Genomic DNA, 22,438 nt, shown 5'->3' on the forward strand with positions numbered 1-22,438 from the left:
TTTTTACTCAAGTTGTCGGAATGTCATGTGTCCTACTTATATTAGTACACTCATAACAACTTAAGCGTTACCAAATGTATTTTCAGTCAAATAAACCAAACGTAGCAAATAAGCCATAAATGTTTTTGTTGACCAAATTTGACACTCATTGACCCCAATACAAAAACTCCTTGCTTGGTAGGTGAAGCAATGAAAGAATCGCTACCTGCTGGAAGGAGTCAGATTTTCTGCCGAGCTGGGCCTCCCTTCCTCTCTGGCGCAAGTGATTTAGGTGCCGTCTGGGAGGAGCTTCTTCCTCAAAGGCTGATGTTTAAGCAACTCTGCCCATTCTTCCCCATCAGCCAATCAAATTCAAAAAGAAAGAGCGCTATCGCGCACTTGAGCAAGAGTATCTATTTTCCCACATCAAAATTGTAAGCACATTGGATCTAAAAACAACAAAAATGACAAGGCTATTTTCATTTTATACCAGCTAACCGTCTAAAACACTGAAATGGGAAGACATCTAGATTAGCTAAACTGCTTTGCTGGTTAGTTCTCTTTTCAAAGGATCTAATTTAGCTTGCTAGCTATTGGCTGGCTATTTAGCTAATGTTTTTAATCTAGCTACCTACATAATGCAGCAAGTACTGGTTTCGAGTCCGGTATCGAGACCACATATTGAGTGTCTTAGTCTTGTCATATTGAGTGTCATCGTCTTGTCTCGGTGTCAGATACATTTGTACTTGGTCTCAGACACTGAGGTCTCAACATTTCTTCCCGAGACCAGCCGAGTATAAAACCCAATATCAGCTTCTATTCAGTCACCGCATAAAACCGCTTCGCCAGGCCAAATATATACACTCCTTTCTTGAAACATAAATATCTTAACAGCCTTGTCTATTACCCAGCTAGCACAGTGGATCTGGACCGATTCCGGCTGAGAGTCGGGGCACTCGGCTGAGAGTCAGACTCGGCTGACGTCATGTGGCCGAGTCTGGGCCGCCTTTGGCAGTATTACTTATGGCCAGGATGTGGGGATTGAGCTTGGGCCTATTCTGTTATGAGCTATCTATCATGACACAAGGCGAGACCCAGATGCAGACACAGATGATTGGAGTCTTTAAATGTTTATTAATCCAAAGGGGTAGGCAAGAGAATGGTCGTGGACAGGCAAAAAGGTCAAAACCAGATCAGAGTCCAGGAGGTACAGAGTGGCAGACAGGCTCATGGTCAAGGCCGGCAGAATGGTCAGGCAGGCAGGTACAAAGTCCAGAGAACAGGCAAGAGTCAAAACTGGGAGAACTAGAAAAAGGAGAATAGCAAAAGGAGTACAGGGAAAACCACACTTGTTGACTTGACTTAAACATACAAGATGAACTGGCACAGAGAGACAGGAAACACAGGGATAAATACACTGGGGAAAATAAGCGACACCTGGAAGGGGTGGAGACAATCACAGGAACAGGTGAAACAGATTAGGGCGTGACACTATCTGGCCCAAATGTATTACTTGGGGCTTGGGCTGATTGGGGCTACTCTCTGGCAGATGATTACACGGGCTGCTTTATATAATTAACATTTCATTATTTCGTTTTCCATATTTTCATTGTTTCTGTGATGAAAAAAAAGTAGTATTTGAAATTCTTTAAGAATCCTGCGTAGTATTTTAGTATTTTCCTACTTTTTGATAAGCATTAAAAACGTTGTTGATGAAGCCTCCCCAGTGGTGCAGCAGTGTAAGACACTGCGTTGCAGTGCAAACTGCGTTGCTGCAGATGCTGGTTCGAGACCTGTGCCAGCCGCGACCGGGAGACCCATGAGGTGACGCACAATTGATCCAGCGTCGTCCGAGTTAGGGGAAGGTTTGGCCGGCCGGGATGTCCTTGTCCCATCGCACTGTAGTGACTCCTGTGGCGGGGCATGCGCATGCATGCTGACACGGTCACCAGGTGTATGGTGTTTCCTCCGACACAAAATGTTTTTTGTTTGTTGATGGGTGTAATTTGTATGTATAAAATAGTAATATTTAAAATGACTAAATCGGGTAATTTTGTATACATTTATTGAAATTTGCCACTTTTTCATTTTTAAAAAGACCCGACGGAGCTCATTGCCTTCTTCAATCATGCAGAGACGGGCAGCATGAAGGGCTCGTCATTGATATTGCTGGAAAGGGTAGAGATTGTGTTTTACAATGGTATTCATATCACAGTTGACCTGGAAGTATTACATTTTTGGGGGCGTTAAAATGAGGTAAATTGTACGTTACAGCGCGATGTACAAAAGTGCGTTAGCTAACTATAGCTAGCTAGACCATGGGAAAAATACTGCTTGCTATCGCTCAGTGACCTGTTGGCCTTCAAGAAGGCAGAAGTTTCCATGTGTTTTTGTAAAAACGGTCCCACCCATTAAGTCAAAATGTGATTGGTTGATTGGTTGGTCACACCAAAAACTGAAGAGATTAAATCAGAACATCATTGACAATCATAGTAGAATTATAATTATTATTATATTATAATAATACTTTTATTAATCCTTAGCCCTTCTCTGAAGGTGTAGAAGGCCCATTGTCCCCCACTGTTTTTGGGTTAGTAATAATTTGTAGAGTGGCTCTATTTTCCCTCACTATTCTGAATATCTAAAGAATTCATTTGTTGTTCTGACATATGGACACTCGACATTTTTAACTGTTATTATGGTGGTGATTTGACAAAATTACAAAAATGGTCTTGAATTGGACTCACATTTTTCTGGTGTCTGTCTTGACTCGGTCTCGGACCCCTTGTCCCCATCCTGGTCTCGGTCTTGACTCGAACTCGATTTGTTCCGGTATTGGCCTTGAATCTGTTTCGCTTTAGGTGGTCTGGAACACAACACTTTTCTCAGGAGCAATGAGCTACACTGAACAAAAATATAAACGTAACATGCAAAGTGTTGGTCCCGTGTTTCATGAGCTGAAATAAAAGATCCCAGAAATGTTCCATACGCACAAGAAGTTTATTTCTCTCGAATTGTGTGTAATTTTTTTCACATCCCTGTTAGTGAGCATTTTATAATTTGTCAAGATAGTCAATCCACCTGACAGGTGTGGGATATCAAGAAGCTGATTAAACAGCATGATCATGATACAGGTGCACCCTGTATCAAAGCCTGCGAGGGTGACTGCAAGTTGAGGGTCACAACTTTACTCTTTAACCAACACAAACAATAAGAAATAAGTAAAAAAGTTAGCCTTGTGAAACCAGATGGTTTGCTAAGAAACAGAATGTGAGATCAGGCTGGTTAAGGCCAGAACAAAGATGTTCTACATGAGAAAATATGTCCTGAAGAAAAACTAAAATCATCTGGATAAAACTGTATTATTTTACAATTTCATAAAACAAATATCTCTCCCGATATTCAGCGTCTGGTAAAACTCGTAATTACAACCAATTAACCCAGAATATTTCAATGACTCACTATTTAGATATACACAACACAGGATTGGACTGAGCAGAAAGTCAAAACTCATAGTTTGTTCAATGTACATATTAAGTCAAAATAAATGCAACCTCTAATAATATGGTCCATGTTAGACAGAAGAGAGTGATAGGGTTACCATCCCTGGGTTGAGGCAGAGCAGGAGCCTGTTCAGAGAAAACAGGAGAGAGTGATAGGGTTACCATCCCTGGGTTGAGGCAGAGCAGGAGCCTGTTCAGAGAAGACAGAAGAGAGTGATAGGGTTACCATCCCTGGGTTGAGGCAGAGCAGGAGCCTGTTCAGAGAAGACAGGGGAGCAGTTCCTGAATTTGTCCAATATGAACGATTTTTGTTTGCCATTGCAGAATTGTTTTTGCTACGGTGTACCCTACTGAACACAACCCAGGGGTTCGTGTGAGTGACAGTCAGTTCTCCCCACTACCTGGGGGTCAGTCACAGGTCTATCCCTGTGTTGTTCAGGCAGAGCAGAAGTCTAGGTGTGGGTCACCTCACCTGTCCACCTGGGTTAGGGTTCCTATAAATGCCACCCTATTCCCTATATAGTCCAGAACTTTTGATTAGAGCCCTACGATGGGAACTAGGTGCCATTTGGGACGCAGGCCTAGGGTCACGCCATCTGCCGCCCTCGGTTAGTCAGAGTTAGGGTTACTAGAGTCAGAGATTCCTTTTGAAGACTTTTACTAATGTAGTCAGTAAGACTGATTCCCTGTCTAAAAGCCAAATGTCTCAAAAGGATCTTCTCGGGCCTCAATTCACCACACACTGTTAGTTTTAGACCATGGCACAATAAGCTATGCAGCTGCGGGTACGAAATCACAGATGTGAGGTGGTGTAACAAAGGGTTTCGATTTTTTTTAATGTAACCTTTTTTTATTTTGGAGAGTCAGGCCTCTGTGTGTACAATTCCCTTTGACTGTTACTTGTAATGTGATATGTGTGCATGTCAACAGTCCCCTTTTTGGCTTTGTTTATCCTCTTCCTATACTCGCGGAGTCGTTGGATCTTCCTTTCACGACTTTGTGGAATACATTTCCTGATTGCAAGCTGATGGGCACATTTTATGGCTTCAGTGAAATGTGGACATTCGTTGTATTCTTTCCTCTCACTCCACTCTTTCGATTGAGATATCATCTCTTTTACAGTTGGACTTTTACAGATTCCTACATGACTGTAGGAATCAGCTATAGTATTGCTGTCTGCTTCAAGGCGTTCATTTTCAGCTCTAGGCTTGTGCTCAACAATCAACTCTGATACGTGAATTGATTCTCTCGCTAGTGGACAACTTCTGTAGTCAGGGGGGGGGGCACTGAAACCCGAAGGGGGGGCGCTGCATCGTTCATGGGGGATTCCATTTTTACAGTTGCCTTGTTTAGTCTGAAACATCCCGTCTAGTTCTTGCTATCTCTGAAAAAAATAATATTTTCTTTTAACACGCACACATATAGACGCAAAAATGCACAATGTAATACTTGAAGTGGGTATAGCATTCGCAGCACCTTTGCTTGACTAGTCGTTAGTGGGCACTTTGATAGATTTTTTACCCTGCTATGCAATCAAACTCCCAACATTTGTTTCCATATGGCTTTGCTTAAAGATATTGTAAGTAGCAGGTGCTCTAGAAGCTAACACTAGTCACATGTCTATCTACGTTTCTGTGTTTCATCTGTGTGGCCTGGTTCCTGAGGCCATGTGGAACCCATCCTCGGTGAACCCTCTCCTCTTTCATCTCTGACCCCCGTGTTATCTCAGCTGTGAGGAGCACAGTGCATTTGTGTGTCCAGAACAGGCATTGTAAAACGGTGTTTAGTTTGGCTAGCCCTCGGGAGTAGGCCTGGGTTCAAGTAGTATTTGAAATCTTTCCAATAGAATATAACTTTACGATCACTTTGCGATTATATACTATTCTATCCTTTATCTGCGCTTGATTGAGCTTGTCTAGCGCAGTGTAACCAATGGGATAGTCTAATGTACGAACCTCGGCTATCTGCCAGTTACACTCCAGCCATGCTCAAGCAAACACTCAAAATATTCGGAAGATTTCAAATATTTTTTCAACCCAGGTCCACTTGGGAGTGCCATTGGTTCCCATACTGGAAGTGTACTGCTTATTGCATTCTTGCACAATACTCTACATTATTTTACTCTGGAGGATGAAAAAAGAATAGTTCAATCATTGTTTACTGTCTGTGAGGTGCATTTGGCAGATAGGGTTCGGTCATTCAAATGGTTTGTGTTACTGTGTTTATTTAGACTAGCATCTCTCTGTTCTTTTCCTAACTGGGGTGGGATCAGGACCCTTCACCTCTCCTCCGTCCCTCGTTTCCTCCCTCCTCTTCCCGTCCTCTGTAGTTTTAATGTAAGAAAGGTGTTGGACCACAGAACTTTAAAAAAAATCTTACATCTTGAGATTTTTCCACCTAGAAGAGCAAAACCAATGTTTTAATAATAAAATATGGCCATCATTTTATCAACTTTTCCCCTCCATATTTTTTATTTTTATCAACATTTGTTGACACTTTCTTACACAGACAGAAATACACATGAACAGTTTCATTATGTTACTTTACATGTACAGAAAATAATGGTCGTACTGTGTGAGACATCAGCATTCTCCCCCCTTTTCCCCAGAAAGGTGTTTGGCCACGAAAGTCTTTCTGAAGTGTCCACCGAGGCGACTAGGGGTCAGCCGAGACAGCAAGTCAGCATCGGCAGCCATCGCTGGATGAAAACATAGAGGCTTCAAAGAGACGTGATGAGATCCCTCACGGCTACACACACGAACAGTATCACACATGGTCTCTTTCGCTCACACACACGCACGCGCACGCACACGCACGCGCACACACACACACACACACACACACACACACACACACACACACACACACACACACACACACACACACACACACACACACACACACACACACACACACACACACACACACACACACACACACACACACACAGTCACACATGGACAAAGTCACACACACACACTCTCAGACATAGTCTCACTGTCTCCCTCTCACACACTTCGGCTTCTCTGAAAGGACACTGCCGAGGGAAGCGCTGACCCGGACGTGAAACATCAGTCAACAACTGTGCACTCCGGGTTCAAAGGTCAACACACAATTTTTTTCACCTGCCTCCCTCGGCTCGCAGGAAACTTTTGAAGCGCTGGTGGCGGGGCTGGTGTGTCTCTCCTTTAAGGGCTGCAACATTTCGTTACACATGCAGTACAATACACGTGTTGTGACTGAACGCAGCCCCTTTGATGTTGATGTTACTGATACACTCACCGGGGGGCGACACGACACCTGATCTGGATGGTTTTTACCATCAATGGCAGTCTTCGATAAGTACCACCTTCTTGTACATACACCACTAGTATCCACTAATGAAATTCCACCCTTGTTGTGTAACTGTTTTTTTATTTGCTCTGCTTTGATGTAAAGACACAATGTCGAAGATGTTTGAAATTACAGTAAATAGCTTACACACACACACGGCATCCCATTGAAGATCAAACCCATGCTTCTCGTTGGATAACATCTTGCTAAGGTCTCTTAGTTCAGTCAGACCCGCTATGGATATCCTGAAACTAAAACGAGATGAAAAAGTCGATCAGTTGATGGTTTCACAAGCCTAAAGATTTTTTTGAGGGCACTGAGTTTCCAACGGAGCTCCCAGAGCTGAATGGAACTGAGTGAAACTGTCGGAACAGTCGGCTACCGGGTATGCTCTGCTACATCCTGGTCTCTCTTCTGACAGTCTTCTGTTTCATTCTTTTTTTTATCTCATCCTAGGCTTGAAGGTGGATGTTGATCCATATTGTTCTGGCTGGCTGGATACCACATACACCACGCTCACCAGTAGGGAGCAGACATTTTGATCATAATAACCTTATATTATCATAAAAAGTTTGTTGGGATGAATCCCCCCCCCCAAAAAAAAACTTGGTCTTCATTAGTTATTCTGACTGACAAGAACCTGGTGTCCTAGGGAGTGACATTCATAAAAGATGGGTTGCCTACAGGGTGCTTTAGGAAAACTTCTCATACTGGATAACATTTTGCACTTCACACTTATCTGCTAAATCACCCTGACACAATTAATGAAATATTGAATTAAATACTGGTACACCATATATACAAAAGTATGTAGACACCCATTCAAATGAATGGATTTGGTTATTTCAGCCACACCTGTTGCTGACAGGTGTGTGAAATTGAGCACACCGCCACGCAATCTCCATAGACAAACATTGGCAGTAGAATGGCCTTACTGAAGAGCTCAGTGACTTTCAATGTGGCACCGTCATACGATGCCGCCTTTCCAACAAGTTAGTTCGTCCCAGTGAAGGGAAATCTTAATGCTACGGCATATGACATGTAAGACGATTCTGTGATTCCAACTTTGTGGCAACAGTTTGGGGAAGGTCCTTTACCCTGTTTCCGCATGACAATGCAACCATTTTGTTTACTTTCCCCAGCTAGAAAAGCAAATATTGTCACTCAAACAGAAGGGGGAATTAACAAGTAGTCACTGACAACAACCAAAACAAAACAGGTGTGGTTTTAGGAGGGGTTCTGAAAGACACTCATGGGGGTGTCCACTGAAAGTTTACTATCAACAACAACTGGAACCTCAAAGACACCCACCATGAGCACCCACTAAATTTGCCCACTCAGAGGCAAACAAAAGAAAAATCCACACCAAACTGAAAGACAGGAAGCAAACCAAAAAGGTAGAGCAAAACTAAATCACGGAAATCAGATAAATGATTGTTTGTCTAGAAATCAACATGGGGCGCACCAACTAAAGGTGTTAACCCTCCGGATCTATCAAAACAACTGGAGCACAGGGCCAGCCACTCTTAAATAGCGCCTGGGCCAGCACAGGTGAAACACCTTACCACTTAGCAGATGGACAAACCTGCACAGGTTTAACATACTGACCAACGAAAGGTTTCACCAATTGGTGCACCGAACGTGCTAACGTGCTGTCCAACCTCAAAACATGAATAGAAAACCAAAACCTGTAACACCTTCCCCCTTAAGACAACAAATATATCCTATATTTGCTCACCATCAACAGAAAGTTTGCTCACCACCAACAGAAAAAAACTTTAGTTTCACAACATAATCAACTTAAATGCGTCGCTACATAGAATGCGTTGCCTCTACTGGCTGTAAACAATACAGGCCAAAAACAGCAACTTTTATTTTTTTACAATCTTTTTCTTCGAATTTTTATTTAATACATTTTTTATAGCCGCCTAAAACGTAAGTTTGAGAAACAGGGGTAAAATAAAGTGTTTTTCTAATGCTCTCATCCTCCTGGAACAAGCGCAACCAAAACAATACTCATCTCCAACAAGTAAAAAACGTGCAATCCAAATAAATTGTGAGCCAGGGCTAAACACAAAACACAAATCTTTTTGACTGACCATCCTTGAAAGACATTCAGCAACCAAGTTGTCCTTACCACGGACATGTCTGATTTCAACGGGAACTCCTGCAATATCCGTAGTAACTTTCCACTTGTGATTTTCCTCAGTAGAAAAGTCCATACAGAAATGGTTTGTCGAGATCGGTGTGGAAGAACTTGATTGGCCTGCACAGAGCCCTGACCTCAACCCCATCGAACTCCTTAGGAATTAATTGGAACGCCGACTGCGAGCCAGGCCTAATCGCCCAACATCAGTGCTCAACCTCACTAATAGTCTTGTGGCTGAATGGATGCAAGTCCACACAGCAATGTTCCAACATCTAATGGAAAGCCTTCCCAGAAGAATGGAGGCCCATGATATTAATGCCCATGATTTTGAAATGAGATTTTTTGACGAGGAGGTGTCCACATACGTTTGGTCATGTAGTGTATTTTCTCAAAGCTTAGACTAAATGAGATGTGATGCCTGGAGATGTGCAGATTTGCCAAATCTTAACTAATGATATGTGGAGGTAACTTGTCTGTAAATCATGCCATGATGTCAAAAAAGCACTACACTCACTTTATGATCGCAGATCTCAAGAAGTAATTGGCACTGTAGGCTAATTGTTGGCCACATACTGTACATACAGATGTACTTTCTTGATTTGATGACTCTTGTCGCAGAGAATTTTCCTGCACAGCAGGAAATGCACACTTTGAGTGTTTTCGAGTGTATTCAAGGTTGAAGAAGGCTTCTAAAGTTTGTCATTTCCACTTTGAAATGTCAGATTTGATTTATCCTAACAAAAATGTATCAACCCCTACAGAAATGTCCATTAATTATAATCCATATAATAATTCAGATTTCCTGTTGATGCAGGATTATTTTCCTGCTCTGAGAATCTGGTCAATTAAGAGAGTACATCTGTACCTCTATCCTGTGGATAGAATCATGGTTGCATGTTCATTTGAACACTCCTGCCCCACCTCTAACCTACCCCCATCATCTGAGAGAGGTCTTCTCGGTCTTCGGACAAACTTCTTATCAATCTGACAGGACGTGATCTGTGTTAGCCCCATGTCTCATCCCCCCCCCCCCCCCCAACCACAACAACCCTAATGGGCTCTGATGGACACCTCCGTCTCCTCTGTCTAATTGATGTAAAACGCATCAACTTCAACCAACGGTATCTCTCCCATTCCTACACTTTCCCCCTTCTCTAACACCAGAAGTCAGGAGTCAACTGCCGGTCCTTATTAGGTAACAGCTTGTCACAATCCTACCTCGGCCTCAGCGTACTTCCATCCCTTTAATCTCACATTCCTTCCATCCCTCTGCCCCTTCTATCTGTCCAACCCTCCGCAAACTCTCTCCCTCCACCCCTCTTAGGTATCCCGGGTGTCTACTACTGTCTACTACTGGTGATTAATCATTAGAGATGGGCGATGAAACGTCCAGAGAAGCCAGATTCTGATTCATTCATTCTTTGTTCGGATCACCATTAGCTGATGCCTTAGCGACAGAGAAACCGGACGCTAGTCTTTGTGAAGTCTTGATGTTACCCAGGGCTCTGCTGCGATGATCTAATGGACATACAGTATGTTGGTCCATTGCCAATTTGACCTCCATTACCCAGTCTGGTTCTGGAATCATTGCCAAGGTTGCTTCTCATTTATGTAGCGCTGCCCAGGTGATGTGAGAGTACTGTAAGACACACTCTGTTATTATCTGCAGAGAAAAAACAATGAATTGCAAATATTGAATATCGTAGTCACTAACGCTTGTGTAGTGAAAAACGGAACGTTTGGTGTTACTGTATGGAGATAGAGAAAATGTTATTTTTTGAGGCCGTGGAGAAGTCGGGAGAAAAGGGAAGGGTGGTATAATTTTCAGCAGGAGCCCTCTGAGGCTTGTTTTGCAAAACAAAGCGAAGCAGCTAGACCCCTCATTGAAAAATATAGTGCAGTGAGACGGAAATGTATTAACTGGCACCAGTTAATGCGTGCATTATTCATTTCGGGTGAGCATGGAAAAATGATCTAAAGAGGTCTGAAATTGCAGACGCGCAGGCTGACTGCACAGTGACTGGGCTCGCTGGTTCGTTTCATCTCTTTGGAAGTGGGGTGGAAAGAGGGAGGGATGGATGGATGGGCAGAGTGTTGGAGGGATGGAGGGACAGAAGGATGCCGGGACAGAGGGAAAAAAGGTTGGGAGAGGAGGAAGTAGAGAACGATAGAGGGATGGAGGGGAGGAGTGCTCATCCCTCTCTGGACAGGGCTTTACAGTAACAGCTGTGCTCCTCTCACAAGGGGGCGTCGGCGGGGCTGTGAGAGGGGCCGGGCTGGACAGATGGACGGACACCAGAGCCTGGGACCACCACTGTTATTAAAAATACAATATCTGCTGCTGCTGGACCGGTCTGTGTGTGTGTGCATGTCTGTCTCTTTCTACCCCCCCCCCCCCCATTTGTCTCTCACTCTCTCTTCATTTTTCAAACCCCTCTCCCTCTCCAGCCTTCTACTTTCTATCTCCCTCTCTGTTCTCGTCTTCCTTCTCTCCCTCTCTCCCCGGCACTTCTAGGAGGTGGCTGGGGCAGGGAAACTGTGCCAGTGGCATATGGCTTTTCACTGCGCTAAACATCCACACAAAAGACAGACCCATCAGTCATCGCTTTGGCCCGATGAGGGAAGCGAGCCGCTCTCTGATGAACGGTGTTACCGACTTACCTGCTGCTAAAACATTACCCTGGAAACACCTGCTTTCCCACAAGCCCACCTAACATTAAAACCCGCACAGCCTGTGAAAAGTTAATACCAGGCCCTCATGAGTACACATTATGTACACTAGGTTATACCAAATAACCCTCGGCTAGGAACCCCAGGTTAAGCATTCACTGGCCAATTAATGCACAGCATCTGCTGGAGCCTATACAATGGAAACACCTCAGAGAAACACGCCAAAGGGACACTCTAAAGAACTTCCCAACCATTTAAAGCAATCAAAGTGGACGGAGAGGTAGCGAGATCATTTCCAAGGTAAAGCAATTGCTTCTCCTAGATTAGACCCAAATGAAGCCATTCTTTCGCTGGTCTCTGGGATTCTTTCTCGGGTTCTACGGGTGGAAACAGAAATCGCAGGGTTCTTTGTTCTTGGTCTCGAAGCCTGGCGTTCTTCTGCCAAATTTAACAGAAGGCTTGGAGGGGTAGCGGGGGTCTAACCCAACCCGGTATCACCTTCTGCTACGGAGCGCCGAGCAGCAGAGGGACAATCAGCCTTGAACCCTGCTGTCTGACACACAAAGTGAAAAGACTCTAATTGGGCAAGGTTTTTATTAAACATTTTTACACTCACATTTTTTTTTACGGCAGGATTGCTGGATTATGAAAAAGCAATTGGACCTCGGAGCCACGACTCTAATTTGGTTTTCGTCAATCTCTTTCTCTCTCCCGCTCTTTCTCTCTGAAAAAAAAAAACAGTTCACTTGAGTGAGGATCAATGTATGTTTTTTATATGATTCTTTTAGGACTGTATTATTGATTTGATTGTAGATATATATTTTTGGGGGGTAGGTCTATTCCTGTATCATACCTTTTAGAAATTTATATAATTTAGCAGGCTTTTCTGGCTTGGATGCAAAAATATTAACTGTATATTATTGCCTAGATGAACATGTCTGCACACGTGTAAAACAACAAAAGGTGTTTATGAAAATTGACTGAGTATTTTTCGCAAATTAATTGAACTACTAAACATGACAAAAAACGGTCAATGTTGTAGATAGAATCAGTTTGAGAGCCTGAGGGGCTGTAGTTTTTCAATTGAACCTGTAGGGGCAGTGCTGCCCAACAAAAACGACATCCCTAAAATATCTGGTGTTCAACTGGGAGGGAAAGAGATTTAACACGTTTTGTCAAGAAACGTGAGTAAAAAAAATGCACAAGTACTACCACAAATTAAATAAAATGAATTACCATGACCAAATGTCAGTGAGTGGGTCAGACAGTATTATGTATAATTGTAATAAATAATGAATATACAATCTTTAATTAAACACCTTTGCATTGAATGTCTTGAAAACAAAATGTTAACACACATGCAATGAAAACATCGACAGATTTTTTACAAAACAAATACTCAATAGGTACCTTTTATCAGACATTTACATTAAAAAATATTGCCAAAAAATATGATTATATTCTCAGTAGTATTATTCATTTGCACACAACAACAACTGATTTAAAAAAGAATACATGTTTTAAAAAGTGCTAAATAATTTTCATTGGCATTTAACATTATAAATGTGTTGCATTACAGATACCTTGGCAAACATATTTACAGTACTCCGTAAAAGAAACAGAAACAAATGTATGATAAAAGGTATCAAAACAAATACCTCGACCCCAGAATTCCTAACCAAAGAACCACTGTCTTTTTCTCTGCTCAGATACAGGGGCTACTTTCTTAAACAATTCAAAATAGATTGAATTAACATCTCAGTCTTTGTGTTTTAATTACTAAGATAACTAATCATGGAAATGAGCATCATCCATGATTTTGCATTGAAGAGCAGAATCAAAATCTAATTTTATAAACAACTGTCTTTCCCCTCAGCATCTGTTGGTAATAGCATACAACTGTTAGCATCCTATAAAACTAGCCAATCCATTTTCTAATAGAGGCTATAGACCATAGAAAAGCCAGGAGGCTTCTAGTAAATCTTAGAATACACTGCCAAGAAATGATCCAGAACTAAATGGAAACTTTATCACACGTTATTTTTTGGGGAGGAATCTGAAGCTTCGAAAGTAACAAATATAAACATAATTATTCCCTTATCATTTTTATTAGCAATTATTCCAAACATCTACTTTACTTTGTTTCCACATATAGTTTGAGTATATGGTTAAAGAGAAAAACAAAGCCAAATATACAAACATGAAAAATAAATATTGGTCTCATAAAAAATATGTTTAATTCCATATACCTAATCTCACCGTCTTATTATTAGTCTTGAGAGCGGAGCTCTAACTAGTTGACCATGAATCTATGCAACGTTTTGTTTATTTACCCTCACAGTTCATTTGTTAATTTCCCCGGTAATAACCACAACAGATTTGGCCCAATTGCACGCCAAGAATTGTTAGCGAAGCGTTTAACAATCTCATAACTGGGAATGTTCCACTCGGCAGAGTCCATACATTGTGAATTAGGACTGTTAATATACTCCGAGAAGAGAGTGCATTGAGTGGGACAGTGGTGGGTGTAACCACACATTCGCACGCACACACACGCACACACACTGAGAAATCGCAGACCCTGTCACCTCTTTTGTGCTGTCGGGTAGGCTCCGCGTCCACTTTTGTTTTCCCACTCAACAAAAAAGTGATCAACTATCACACCATGGACGGTGAGATGTCAACATGAAATACCTTCATTTGCATCAGCTTTACAAACTCCCAGTCACTCTCTTTATGCCAGCCACCCACCAGAGTCTCCATAAAATTCACTTTAGCCACGGGGGTCCCGAGACCTTGCTAAATACTGCCCCAATACTGCTGTCAACAGCCTGTCAATCTGATGACAAATCCTTCTGATTAAAAATAGCTTCACTCAGTCAGCCTTAACAAAGGCCTAAAATTCACAGAATTATTTCTTACATGTGTTTTGCAGCACCTGAACTAAAGTCTTTATAGAATGAATACTGCACTAATTGAAAAAAAGGGTTCCAAAAGGGTTCTTCCGCTGTCTCAATAGGAGAACCATTTTTGGTTCCAGATAGAACGTTTTTGAGTTCCATGTGGAAAGGGTTCTACATGGAACCCAAAAAGTTTCTACCTGGAACCAAAAATGGTTCTCTTATGGGAACATCTGAAGAACCCTTTTTAGGTTCTAGATAGCACAGGTGTGGGAGTACTGAAAACATTTATGTTTAACTTATACTCCTTGGATAATATTGTTTCATTATAAAATAACATGTTTGCACTCGGTTACATTTTGTACGTTTTAGCAATACATTTTTTAAAAACTGAAATGATTTGTAAAGAACTGTGATACATTGTATGAGCAATAAAGCAGCGACATGAGGAAATTATATACATTCATCATACATAGGTTTTTTGCTATAATCAGGAGAAAAAAAATCCTCCATCCTAGTTTCACTTTCACTTTTTATTGTCCTGTACTTTCAAAAGAGGCTCAGTTTTACAACCACTGTTTTTACCGTCTGTTAAGTTATCAACAAGAGAAAGGTTGAATAAAAAGACTCCTTTTGGAAGAAAACTCGGGTGGCTAAGAGCATCTGATCAACCAATACAGGCCAGACACGTATTTGGTATTGTATTAGGAACCCCATTAGCTGTTGTAAAAGCAGCAGCTATTCTTTCTGGGGTCCACACAAAACATGAAACATGACACAATACAGAACACTAATAGTCAAGAACAGCCCAATGACAGAACTACGTACATTTAAAACAAGAACAATGTATCTAAAAGGTTATGCACTGACTCAAGACAACCAGACGACCAGACAGACAGACACACAGACAGACAGACTAAGTCGCTTTGGATAAAAGCTTCTGCTAAATGGCTTATATCATTACAGACAGGACAGAACATTATAGCCACTCTCTGAGTTGATACACAATGTAATAATAGTCAATGTTCAGAATCTAATGTCTGTTTGCCTGCTTGCCTGCCTGGCTGCCGTCCGTGCACCCGTCCATCCGTCTAACTTGCTGTATATGGCCCTGCCCCGGTCTAAATCACAGACATTTGGGCTGAAGAGGAAGGATTTAACTTAGAGTCCTTTGAACGTGGTCAATGTGTTTTTTTAATTAAACCCATACAATTAACACTGACAAGCATAGGTCACAGAGTGCACCGCGCCTCTCTTTAAATGGTCCTCCGCCACTCAAAGAGAGAAAAAGAGAGGGGGTCGGAGAGAGAGAGAGGAGAGAGGGAGAGAGAGAGAGACTTGGGTTTTGAGGGTTGTAATTCCTTACAGATTCAGGCCGTCTAAAGTCTATGTAGAGCTCTACAAGTTAACCTCAAAACCACAGTAATCACACAGAGAAAGCTTTCCCGATTTTGGTTGATATCCAGTTTCATTACATCAAAGAGATTCAAGGTGTTGTAGCAATGCACAACCCAAATCTACATTTTTGTGGTATTGTATAACAATGTTGACTAAGGATTCAACTTCAAGAAATGAATAATAGTAATCAGTTAGTTATGTTCCTAAGTTATGAACAAATAGTAGGCCTACTCCTTACAATAATTTGTCGAAAATGATTGAATATAATGTATAAAAACAAGACGTTATCAGTTACCCTTATTTTTGTACTTATCAAAATGAACAGCAATATTAATCATCCTGAAAAACGCTTAAACATTTGAAACGTTTTGTATATGTTACCTTTGATAGTGTTGATTTCAGTCTTGCAACATCAATTTTGAGAGGTGACATTTCAAAGACTTTAAGGCTAAGCAAATGTAATCTACAATTCAAACCCCCTTTTCAGTTAAAGCCTCTTTTTTTTGTAGGGGGCTTACAGAGATGCATACTTCAATAAAGTTATAAATAAATCAATTCTATGGCCAAGTACTTTTCAAATATTTAGTTTGTTTCTCATTTAGTTAGTTTCTCATAGTGTGTTTGAGTTTCATACAGCTTAAAGTCATTCTTGTTGTTTTGTTGTTTTGTTGTAACATTGTGCCACTGTGGGCATTTTTGTTTAATTTGTAGTAATTTATTTGTTGTTAGCCTGTCCAAAGACTACACTGTAACTAAATTATACTTTCATGTGTTAATTCATTTCAAGATGTTAGTTATTGTGCATTGTCCCTATTAAATAAATAACATGAGTAAACAAATAGATTAATATATATATATATATATATATATATATATATATATATATGAATGTGAAAACTGAAGATTTTCATAATTTTGTTTTCAGAAATAAAAATCAAATCATATTTAATTTGTCACATACACGTGTTTAGCAGATGTTATTGCGGATGTAGCGAAATGCTTGTGTTTCGAGCTCCGACAGTGCAGTAATATCTAACAAATAATATCTAACAATTTCACAACATATACACACAAACGGAAAGTAAAAGCTCGAAAATAACAGAGCATAGTTTTGCTTGCATACTAAATCAATATATGATAAAGAGGAAAATGGTGCCTGCACCACAGCCTATAATGTTATTGTCTGGTTTGCTCTATTATTAGTATTTGTTTTCTCATCATATATTTCACATTTAAAACATGACACTAGTCTGCGCAAGTTTCAGTCCCATCAAAACCCTATTATACTCTTAGAACTTCATTTAAGCACGTTTCTTAGTCGGTGGAGCAAAGGGGCTTCAGGTAAATAGGACTAAAGTTGACAAAGCCCTTTAAACACAGTGCGCTGTTCCCTCAGAGCTAGCCAAGCATGTCATTATAATGGATCTCTTTCGACCCTCCCACACCATCAGACGTACGGTCCTTATTATTCAGGAACTAAATGAAGAGTTGCTACTTGGGCGGCCGTCTGTGCCACTTGAAAGCATTTGATAGACTGAAGTGAATGGCCCGCTAATTGATAGAGAATCAAAAAAAGGGAAAATGAAACATTTGAGAAACATTTGAGAGACGCACCCCCTGAAAGAAACACATGCTCAAAGAAAACTAGCAGCTCAAGTGTTTCACGGATATAATGTCTAAAGTACTGTGGTGCCGGTTGACGAACTCTCCAGACATACAATACTAGCGTCATATTTGAAAGGATCAAAAAATCCATCTTTGAAAATATATGCGTTTTTTTCTAAAACTGAATTCATCATGGAAATCACAGAGCTTTGAAAGAGCTTTTTCATTTTAAGATTTTGTGATGATTCAAATATTTTCTAAAATACAAGTACAGTGGTCATTTACACCATTTAACCAAATATAACACACCACTAGATTCAAAATCTCTACACTATTGTTTTGAACTAAAGTCAATCAAAAATAGCATCAATTAATAATAATATATATATATATTACAATTATTTAAAGAGAAGGGCTCACTGCTGGTATTTACACTTCAGGGGGAATCCAAACATTTCTACCCAAAGACCCCTGTCCAAGTGCAGATTGGGGGCTGTGTTGGTGCTGTGTTCTTAGCATGTTGTTTGTATTTTCTTAGCATGTGTTACTCATGTCTGGTGGCCTGACGGATATGTCTGCCCCCACGCTAGGCAGAGTAGAGGAAGAAAGAGGGAGAGTGGGTGTGTGGAAAAGGGGGAATAGAGCGAGAGAGAGAGAGAGAGAGAGAGAGAGAGAGAGAGAGAGAGAGAGAGAGAGAGAGAGAGAGAGAGAGAGAGAGAGAGAGAGAGAGAGAGAGAGAGAGAGAGAGAGAGAGAGAGAGAGAGAGAGAGCAGAAGGGTGATGCTGGTGTCCTGTCCTTTGGAACTTTCTGGGGCATGTGCCCAATCAGCGTGGCATCCCGCTTACTCAGCACCCCGCGCCGACAGCACAGAACTACACACACTGGCCATGGAACCACACACACATGGTTCCATCCACAGAGTAACACAAACATCTTGCACTGACTCCATGGAAAAACACACAGTGCACTGCGCCAACGCCAACGAAACTACAACTTAACACACACACACACGCAAGGAGTCAAGGGACAGTACACAACACCCAAACACAGACTCACACACACACTCACACACACACACACACCAATTAACACTGTGCCATAACACAGATCATACTAGGGAGCCATGAAGGCAATGAGAGACCACAGGGATAAGCAGGCACAGAACACATTAGAACACATATGCATTTATAGGCGAAAAGAGGACCCCTACATTCACATTTCATTTGTGAAATGTCAACCATATATTATTCAGATTTGAATAGACCAATGATAATCATGTGTCTACAGTACATGCTTTTAGAAATAATACGACTTTTCTCAGGAGAGATAGGATAACTCAGTGTTAGACATGAGTTAACGCTGTGTCCCATATTTTTGCTCGACATGTTGTATACGACTTCGATACAACACGTTCTAGTCTCTTTACACTATTTCAGCACAAAATGGTCCTTTCATGAACATGAGTCAGGCGATGAGAGGGGTACGTTTCTATTGGCCGATCTCTTCACTCCCTGAAGTTTGGCTGAAAATCCAGAAGGTGGCAACATACCTCTGGCTGAGGCACAAGGTTGAATACTCTCCCATTTCTGTATATATTTACCCAACATACTTTATGTGATTAGTTATTTATTTACTTGACCCGAGGAGAGGAGAAGGTAAATAGAGTGAATTATTCAGAAGGTGCCTGGCTTGACTATTGGTTAGGCAACGGAAAAGACAGGCAGTCCAATCCCTCTGGTTGGGTTATAGACAGTGTGTGTGTGTGTTTAGTGTGGTTTGTGTGTCGAACCGGGCAAGGAAAGACGCGGGATACCTACCGCACAGCACCCATACAGAACACACATCTCCAAGCGCTACCCTATCCCCACTCTCATCCTCCTCTTCCTTCCTCCCTACGAATCTCCCGCTTTTTCCTCTTTTCCTCCTCTTCTCTCAGTCCTTCCTGTTACATAAGCTGGAGAGAAACCAAGAAACCACTCCGGGCCACTGTGCAGCATTTCGCCGAGGAACACTGTTTCTACTGTTAATTTACTGACTAACACACTGTCTATTTGATATACTCTCCACTCTGTGTATTTAATAGAGGAGTCTCTGGTGTACAGTAGGGAGAGAGAAGAGCGAATGGTAAAGAAGCAAGCTCTCACAGTCTCACTGCAGAATTAGACGTTTTATCCATGCTTCTCCAAACGTCAATTTTTGAAGAGTTTTTGACCCCCTGGGTTGACTCCTGCTCAGTATCGTTCCGTTTCTCCTAACCTCACATTTAGAAGTTGCTCCAAATGTCAAATTTAGAAGGTTAAGGATTAAGGTTTTTGGAAAGAATAAAACATGAATCACACTGAATGTTAGTAAGGGTTAAGATTTGGGATAGGGTTAAAGCAAACAAACAAAAACATTTAAACAAGTGTTCACCACTAGGATCAAACACACAACCTTATGATCCAGAGTCATGCGATTATGCCCATCCACCACCTATTCCAAATGGTTCAAATAAGGCTTAAGGTTTGGGATAGGGTTAAAACAAAACAATTTAAAACCCCTGGGATCGACACACACAACTTGATCCAGAGTTATGGGATTACGCCTATCTGCCACCCCCAAGCAAACCCCAAGCCTACTTGATGTAATGGAGCTCAAGGTTGCCTAGTGGCTAGTTTTTAAGTGAATTCCCGACGTCCTCTGGACATGGATAGACGTCCAATATCGAAGTCACTCTTAAGCGATCTGCCTGGATCGCCCTACTGTACAGTGAGAGGCGAGCCCGGTGCTCTCCCTCCGCTGCTGAAATGACTGTCACTTCAAACAGACTGCAGTAAGATGTCTCCATTTGCCATTGTAAACAACTTAATTTTTGATGTGCGGTACAGTACAGTAAGCAACCAGGTAGATCTCTCTCTCTCCTCTTTTCTCTGCCCATTTGTTGTGTGTGTGTGTGTGTGTGTGTGTGTATAGCAGAAATCCGAGAGGCAATGGGAGCATGTGAGGGCAGGGAGATGAATGAATGAGCAGATACAAGCAGCTTGTGTATGTGAGAAGAGATTATATAGACAGGTATATATATATACAGTATATAACAATCACATCAATCTACGTATTACACAAACTGTTTCTGAATGCAGTACACTAGAGTAGAAAATGCGGGAAAAGAGTAATCAAAGATTCAAGAACCAAAGTATTATACGGTTTTGTTGTGTGTTTGTGTGTGTGTCCACCTGGAGGAAAAGCATGCAAAGAAGCATGCTCGCAGGGCTACTCCTTCCCTCTCCATCCAGGCCTTCACCTTCCCTGTCATCAGCCGCAGCTGTAAGTCCAGGATTGGCCTTTACAGTCACCAAAAGACTCACAAGGCAAGGAGAAGATGGTCATCATCGGGGTGTGATCTGTGTGTGTTACCTCTGCATGCTTCTTTACACGCTTTACCTCCAGGTGTGCACACAAACACAAACTCACCTGATACAACCTAATACAACTCAACTAATGTAAAATCAAGGTCCATGATTATTTGATTTGATCAGGTGTGTTAGCGCTGGGCTGGAACAAAAGCATGAGACCTCTGGTTTAGTGCAGTCCGTCAAAACAGAGAGAAATTCCTTTATGTAGTTACAGTATGTGAACAGTCTCCTATACTGCACTGGCAGAGGGTCTGTGCCAAGTCTACCCATGAGGGGAACACAAGACACACACACACACGCACACACACATAAAACCAGACCGTAGGCAATGGGCAAAGTGACACAGTTGGGACTAGGACAATTACAGCAGTCACTTACCATCACAGTCTCTGGTAAGATCTGGCACTGCAGGACATTGCCACATTACAATACTGTTTGTGTCAGGAAGGCAGTACCCAGTCTCTTTATTGTAAGGAGGGAGGATGGTGACATGGGCCAAGGATATGTTTCCAGGGCTAGGCCCGGTTGGTGGCTAGGGTTGGGCTATGAATATGTGGCTAGGGCTGAGACTGGGCCTGGGTGAGAGGGCTGGGGAGGGCTAAAGCAACCATTCTGCGCCAACTCTCATTCCTGGGATAGGATACCGATAGGATAAGATAAATCTCAGTTTAAACTGCTCTGACATATCGAGTTGGGATACCTGTATTTATTATTTACCACTGAACATGTGTGTCTTGCCATTTGTCTCGTTGGGTTTTGGTAGGTCTGTAAACATCAACTTAAAATACATCTTGGTCAGCTTTCAACGTGATATTTCACTTCCACACACACTCACTGGGAACTGAAAAGCAAGACACACACATGTACACACACTCAGATCCACATGCTGTAGGGACACGTGCACGGACACACAGGGATGCACACAGGGACGCACACACATTCACAGATTCACAAAGGGATGCACTCACACATGCACACACGCAGGCACCCACCCACGCACGCACACACTAACACACAACCAGTTATACTGCACGTATACGTACATATGCATGCTTTAGTGTATTCTAATGCACCCCCCCCCACCACACACATACACACACACACAGATCACACACACCACCAGGCAGCACATCACAGACCTCCTCATCCGCCCCCCTGGTCCTCAGGTTCAGTGCGTGGCCCGAACCCACGTCGCCACCTCTTCCCTGTCACCATCACAATCACAATCCCTCCTGGCAGGATCCATTATCTGGTTGGCAGACCGGGTACCAGTCAGTCAGCCTCTCCATCCTCCCGGAGGGCCAGCCGGTGCAGGGAGAGGAAGATGCCCAAAAGCCTCCCCAGGCTTGGCAGCAGCTGTGCCGGTAGACAAGGGAGAGGCGCAGCGCAGATGTGAGGAGTACGGGGAGCTATGAAGGTTCCAGAAGGTAGGAATCCTTGGTATCCTCCATGTTTTTTTTGTGCCTTTTCCTGTTGAGGAAGAGGCACTCATTTTTGGAGAGAGGGAT

The sequence above is a fragment of the Salvelinus alpinus genome, chromosome 14, assembly GCF_045679555.1.
Source record: "Salvelinus alpinus chromosome 14, SLU_Salpinus.1, whole genome shotgun sequence".
Taxonomy (NCBI): domain Eukaryota; kingdom Metazoa; phylum Chordata; class Actinopteri; order Salmoniformes; family Salmonidae; genus Salvelinus; species Salvelinus alpinus.